Below are 6836 nucleotides of genomic sequence, written 5' to 3'. Positions count from 1 at the left end.
ACCATGTCCCCTGGCCTTCAGCCGCGTATGCCCAAGTCCCGTAGCCTGGGAACCACAGCTGCGGGACAAGACGTATGCATAGCTTTGGGGCACCACGCGTGCGGTAGGGACCCCTGGGAAGGGGTCCGCGCGCGCAATCCCGACCCCGACCGCAACAGCGGGACGCATCTCCGGATCCTCTCTCCCTTTGAACCTCCCCCCGCCCCCAACGGCGGAACACCATGTGTCACATTTCTAGTCGGCTCGGTGGCAAAGCAGGCCCCGGTACGCGCAACTAGAAGGCGGGAGTGATTTCCCTGGGGCTTGGGTGGGGATGGTGTGAGCTGACTTGATGTAAGACGACATCTATGGCGCCAGGTCCATTCCAGGCACTTCGCGGGTTCTTCTCGCCGAGAAAGCCTACGTCCTTTGAATACCTTGCAGCAATGGGGAGGGGCGGGGGAGTAGGAATGGAATACATTTGGAGAGAGGGATGGAAAGATAGCTTTTGAGTCGCAGTCCGTCTTGGTTTCTAGACATTGGCACAATTCGTATTTGGCCTCAGTTTCCTCATCTGTAAACTGGAAGGCCCACGTCCAAGGGGCTGGGACTGTAAGGAGGCGGAAGGCGTGGTGCACGGGCTGCCAGTGCTCCCGGGGTCTGGGCGGCCGCGGGGTGCACGCACACCTCCCACGCCGCGCAGAAGCGGTCGAGACCGTGAGACCCAGCTCAGCGCCCCAGGCGTGCTTGCAAGCGAGCGCTCGGAGGCGCGCAGGGCGGGGCCCGCTAGGGCTGGGAGACGCCCGTTCGGTGTGGGCCAATCAGCGCCTGTCTCTGAACCGCCAATCAGGGCCCACCTTACAGCCAAGGCCGGGTCGGGAGCGAGGCTGCGGCGAGTGCGGCGCTGACAGAGACGCGCGCGCGGCAGCCAGTTCGGACCCCGGGCCGCGGCCGCCATCACCGCCGCCCGCCCAGTCGCCCCTCAGCCGCTTCCCCTCGCTATGGAGGCGAGGCCGCCGCCGCCGCCGCGGAGCTCCGAGCCGCGGGCCGGGCGGCGGCCCTGAGGGCGTGTGGCGGGCCGAGACGCCGCCGCGGAGTCGAGGCGGAGCCGCCGTCCTCGTTCCCAGCGGTCCCGCCCAGCGCTGGACTCGGTGAGTGCTCGCGGCCGCCGCCGCCCGGGTGGGCTCCGCGAGGGGGGGCGGCTCCAGGCTGCGTGTGGGAGGGCTCGCCGGCCGGAGCCCCAGGTCCTCCGTTCCCGGCAGAACCCGTCAGGCAGCTCCAGTGGGACCCCGCGTCCTTGCGCTGTCGGTGCGGGGGGGGGGTGTCCCCGGAAACGTGCGGGACAGGGCGCCGACCCCTCTCGACGGCCCGAGAACTTCGCGTGCGTCCTTCTGGGGCCAGGCCAGGGTGCTGCCGTAGTTCATTCTGAAGGGAGAAACTTGGAACAGTGAAGACAGAATTTGCGCCGGTCCATGTAATGGGAAGAAAGGCGAAGACTCCTGGCATGAGAAAATTTGCTCTTGCGGAGACTAACTTTTCTTTGCCTTAACCCCCCTGGCCTCTGGCCCAGGCCCCTTTCTTTTCCGCCCACTCCCAACTGTCGAGGCTGCTTAGGAAGGGAAATAGGGGGTCAGAGCTGCCCAGAATTCAAAATGAGCCAGTCGGGAATGCGGATTCCCCTTCTTTTTTTTTTTTTTTACTTTTGGTAAATAAAGAATAACGTGTGTTTTAATTTTAAATTAGTTCTTGATTGTATTTCTTGAAGATGAAAATAATAATGGCAGAGCTGAGGTACCCCCCCCCCCCCCCCGAGATCAGTGATGATGTTTGTAAGATTGGAAAAGAGGAATGTTCAAAACCTCCCTCGGCGGGTAAAATGCCTTCAGAAACCTGTACCCAGGGTAGGGATTTGTGCTCTAGAACCAGTCGCATCTCCCAGGAGATGTCTTCATTTGCCACCTGCTTGCTGTTTAAGGCAGCCTAGAACCAGAAGATGGTGGGCGAGGAGAGAGCTGAGGGTGGAAGATGGGCGAACATCTTCCTGCCTGGCCACTCCTGCAAAAAAACACGGATCTGATGCTGTCACTTGTTTACTTAAAAACTCCTCGCTCTCCTTTTCCCATGGGATGAATGAAGCCCAAAATGTCTTATCAAGTCATACAAGGCCCTGGACGGTCTTGCCTCTATTTACTCATAGCTTAGTTTTTCGATTTTCCTTTCCCTCTTTCCTAGCCCTTTGGAGCTGCTTGACTGCCTCCTCACATGTTTGGATGTGCTTGTGTGATCCTCTTTCTTCCCCCTTCTTTAATCTGCCAAGCTCTGCCTCTGTCTTTAAAGATCTTCTGATTTGAGAAGCTTCTTGAGGCCAGGAGCTGTGTCATGTTTACCTTTCCATCCCCCATGCCAAGACGATTCTTCTTCTCAATTGTCTTGTTAGGTCCCATTCCAGCTCTTTCCCCATATGTCTCGTCTCTGTTTACTTCCAGGTACCCACTTGCTGAGAGAATCTTTTCCTGAGTGTTTCCCAAAGGCCTACTTGGAGTGTATGGCACATCTAGGATATTTAGTATCTCAGATTGCCCATCTCTTGTGTCTGTTCTCATCCAGTCGCCATAAGTAGTCAGCAGGCAGGAACTGGCAGATCTCATATCCCACTGGTTTCCAATCTGCTTGACTGTCTCTGAAAGCCTCAAAGCCCCATGATCTCTTTTCACCTCTGCCTGCCCCAGGTGGCCTGGCTACTATGTGTATTCCAAGGCATGTGGGATCCAGGAGGCAATTCGCTGGGTGGGTACCTTTTAGTCACTTACTTACCATCTGGATGAAATTCAGAACCAGAAAAGCCAATCAGCTGACTTAAGTAAAGGTGTTCATGTGCCTTCTATTTGCCAGGTAAAGAGCTTGGAATACAAAATAGAAGCAAAGAAGTCAAGTCTTTACTTTTTAGGAGCTCTCAGGACAGGTGGATACAAAAACCTCACAAGTGCTATGAGAATGTAGTAATGATAATAACTGTTGTCTTTTATTTGCCTTGTGAGAGACTGTGTAATAAATTCATTCCATGAATTATCTTATTTAATCATTTCAGTGGTCGATTAGGGGCTTATTCCTATTTGGCAAGGTGGAAACTGAGGCCATATAAAGGGCACATGAGGGAATAGTCAGGATTTGAATCTTGGCAGTCTAGTTCCAGAACATCTGCCAGGCTGTATAGAGAGCATTCCTTTCCTGGGAGGGGACCTTTGGGTCACAAAGGATGCGTACTGAGTTTGTGTGTTGTGGACAGATTGTAGGAAAGAAGAAGCATCATGTGAGGGCTTGGAGGTGGAAAGAGTCCACTGTCCTTGGGGAGCAGAGGTTAAAACAACTGAGTTGGGTAGAGGGGAGAAGGAAGGGAGATGAGATTAGAGTGAGCTTGCAGGGCTCTCTGTGCTGTTTTTGAGTTTGGGCAGTGGAGAGCCACTGAAGGATTTTTTTTTTTTTTAAGATTTTATTTATTCATGAGAGACACGGGGGTGGGGGGAGAGGCAGTGACGGCAGGGAGCCTGTTGTGGGACTCGATCCCGGGTCTCCAGGATCATGCCCTGGGCTGAAGGCGGTGCTAAACCGCTGAGCCACCCGGGCTGCCCGAGCCACTGAAGGATTTTAAAGATGGTTGGGGACCTCGACTGGCTGGGCTTTGGAAAGGTCATTTAGGGTCAGTGTGGGGCCAGAAGCTGATGCCCCTCAATTTGGAGGCAATGCTCAGGCCCCACAGAGGTGGAGTTATAGCCTCTTAGACCCAGGGAGGGCTAGAGAGAATCCTCAGTTTCAGGAAAAGATAAATAAATGTGATGAAACACTCCAGCAGAAAAGAGGAAAAAACAAAACAAAACAAAAAAAACACCCCAGCAGTATAAAAGGGAATATACTGTCTCCCTCCTATCTTAACCTCTTCAGAGATGACTGGGCTTTCCAGTTTCTATGGCTTTACATAGACACTGTACTTTTATAAACGTGTGTACCTATTCGTATTCTTCCCCTCATGGTACATACCAGTCACACCTTTTTCCTTAATGTATTTAGGAAATCATTCCGTATTGGTAGGTATAAAGCTGTTCATTCTTTCTGTTGACATTTTTTGCTCTTCATTGTGTGGCTGCATCATAATCTGTAACTAGTCTTTAAGTTAAACAACATTTAATTTTCCAGATTTTTCTATTACAGTGTTACAATGAATGTTTTTGTACATAGTAGTTTGTAAGGAGCTCATATGTAAGGTTATCTGAACAATGTATTTCTAGAAATGGAATTACTGGGTCAGAGGATATATGCCCATTTAAAATTTTTAGACCTATATCCAAATCACCACTGCTTCAAGGTGTTTGTACTAAATCATTCTCCTCCCAAAATGTGAACGAGACTTAGTAGATCTTCATCAGAGTGTACATCAGGATCCCCTGGGATGCTTTTTCATATATCTATACCTACTTTTCCCTCAACTAATCTCCCCCCATGTGATTCTAACTGATTTCTTTCAGTTTACAGAGGGAGACATTGAGGTTCAGGAGGATAAATGACTTTTGTGACTTGTCAGTGTGGGTGGTGGTTGTTTTTCAAGCAGTTCTGATATTTGTATTTGCTCAGTTCCTTTCATTGGAGGCACTCAGTTGATTTGTAAACATTGTTGCATTATTTTTCTTCATGGTCATGTGGAAAAAGTGAGATGCAGGTGAAGTTTGAATTTGAGTTATAAGCAGGAAGCTGGCCAAATACAGAATCTTGTCTTTTTACTTCTAGTGCAATAACTAATGTTCCTAAATACCAAAGCTGAAGAAATGACTTTTTAGTGAGCTTGAGTACAACAAAAATAGACTGTGTAACACTTATTAAACTGAATAGCAGGGACACCTGTGTGGCTCAGCCATTGAGCATTTGCCTTTGGCTCAGGGCATGATCCCAGGTCTTGGGATCAAGTCCCGCATCTGGCTCTCTGTGAGGAGCCTGCTTCTCCCTCTGCCTATGTCTCTGCCTCTCTCTCTGTTTCTCATGAATAAATAAAATCTTAAAAAAAAAAAAACCAAACTGAACAGCAAATCCATAAATAACCCAATAATAAGATGTGTTTTTACTTATTTATTATTAAAAAGATTTACTTCTTTATCTTAGAGTGAGAGCTTGAGAGAATGTGAACGAGCAGGGGTGCCTGAGCAGGAGAGGGAGGGGAAGAGAGGGAAAGAGAGAATCTCAGGGAGACTCCATGCTGAGAGTAGAGCCTGATGTGGGCCTCGATCTCCCAACCCTGAGATCATGACCTGAGCTGAAACCAAGAGTTGGGTACCTAACCCGTGGAACCACTTGGGTGTGCCAAAATTTGTTTTAATATATTCTTTATAGGGACACCTGGCTGGCTCACTCAGTAGAGCATGCAACTCTTGATCTTGGGGTCCTGAGGTCAAGCCCCACATTGTGTGTTGAGTTCACTTAAAAATATATATGTATATATATACACGTTTGTATATATATTCTCTATAGAAAAGAGAATTTGTTAAGTGTGAAACTGTATTTGCTTTATTTTTTGTTTTAATTTTAATTCCAGTTAATTTATAGTGTTATATTAGTTTTAAGCATATGATATAGTGATTCAACATTTCCATACATCACTTGGTGCTCCTCATGACAGGCACACTCTTTAATCCCCATCACCTATTTAGCCAGCCTGTCCCCCTGGCCAAATTGTATGTATATACGTATTTATTTTTAAGTAGGCTCCGCACCCAACATGGGGCTTGAACTCGTAGACCTTAAGATTGAGAGTCACATGTTCTACCAACTAAGCCAGCCAGGTGCCCCTATATTGACTTTAAGTTCACATTCATTTGGGTCATTATTTAGGCATGGCTTTTTTTTTTTTTTTTTAATACTTGTAGTCAGTGCATACAGAATATGATTGTTGTATTTATTTTATTTTATTTTATTTTATTTTATTTATTTTATTTTATTTTATTTTATTTTATTTTATTTTATTTTATTTTATTTTATTTATTTTATTTTATTTTATTTTATTTTATTTTATTTTATTTTATTTATGAGAGACACAGAGAGAAAGAGAGGCAGAGACATAGGCAGAGGGAGGGAGAAGCAGGCTCCATGCAGAGAGCCTGACGTGGGACTCAATCCCAGGTCTCCAGGATCACACCCTGGGCTGAAGGCAGCGCTAAACCGCTGAGCCACCCGGGCTGCCCTGATTGTATTTTTGAATGGCATAAAATATTTCATACTTATCTATGTATCTAATTTATTTTTTTAAATCTTTTTTTTTAAAGATTTATTTATTTTTATTTATTTATTTTTTTTAAGATTTATTTATTTTTATTCAGAGAGAGAGAGAGACTGAGAGGCAGAGACACAGGCAGAGGGAGAAGCAGGCTCCATGCAGGGAGCCCGACATGGGACTCGATCCCGGGTCTCCAGGATCACACCCCAGGCTGCAGGCAGCGCCAAACCGCTGTGCCACTGGGGCTGCCCTATGTATCTAATTTAAATCACAGAATAGTAAACTATGCATTGATAACTAGTTTGTGCAATCTTTTAAATTTTTTCCTTTACTTTATCCTTTTTACAATTATACTTTTTAAAAAGATTTGAGAGTGTAAGTGTACTGGTGTGAGCAGGCGGAGGGGTGGGTAGGGAGAAGGGGAGAGAATCTTAAGCAGGCTCCACCTCCCAACTCATGAGATTACCACCTGAGCCAAAACCAAGAGTAGGGCACTTAACCCACTGAGCCTTTCGGATGCCCTCTCCCCCCCCCCCCCCCCCCCCCCCGCCCCCTTGAAATCTTAAAATAATCTTGGTTTTGGGTTAGGTCATGATTCTAT

At 47.5% G+C, this 6836-nt stretch overlaps 1 protein-coding gene across 4 annotated transcripts in view; it reads left to right on the top strand.

The window, feature by feature from the left end:
• Positions 1 to 905: 905 nt before the first annotated feature.
• The window catches only part of PTPRA (protein tyrosine phosphatase receptor type A), a 171004-nt gene continuing 165073 nt past the window's right edge, over positions 906 to 6836 (top strand). Inside the window, exon 1 of one of the 4 annotated variants that reach the window (XM_077872422.1) lies at positions 906 to 1130. The gene's annotated coding sequence lies outside the window, so the exon portion shown is untranslated. The remainder of the gene's footprint in view (positions 1131 to 6836) is intronic. The other 3 variants (XM_077872420.1, XM_077872418.1, XM_077872419.1) reach the window with 3 other exon arrangements.

The sequence above is a fragment of the Canis aureus genome, chromosome 26 (assembly GCF_053574225.1).
Source record: "Canis aureus isolate CA01 chromosome 26, VMU_Caureus_v.1.0, whole genome shotgun sequence".
In the NCBI taxonomy this organism is placed as follows: Eukaryota; Metazoa; Chordata; class Mammalia; order Carnivora; family Canidae; genus Canis; species Canis aureus.
This window is presented reverse-complemented; position numbering and strand designations above follow the sequence as displayed.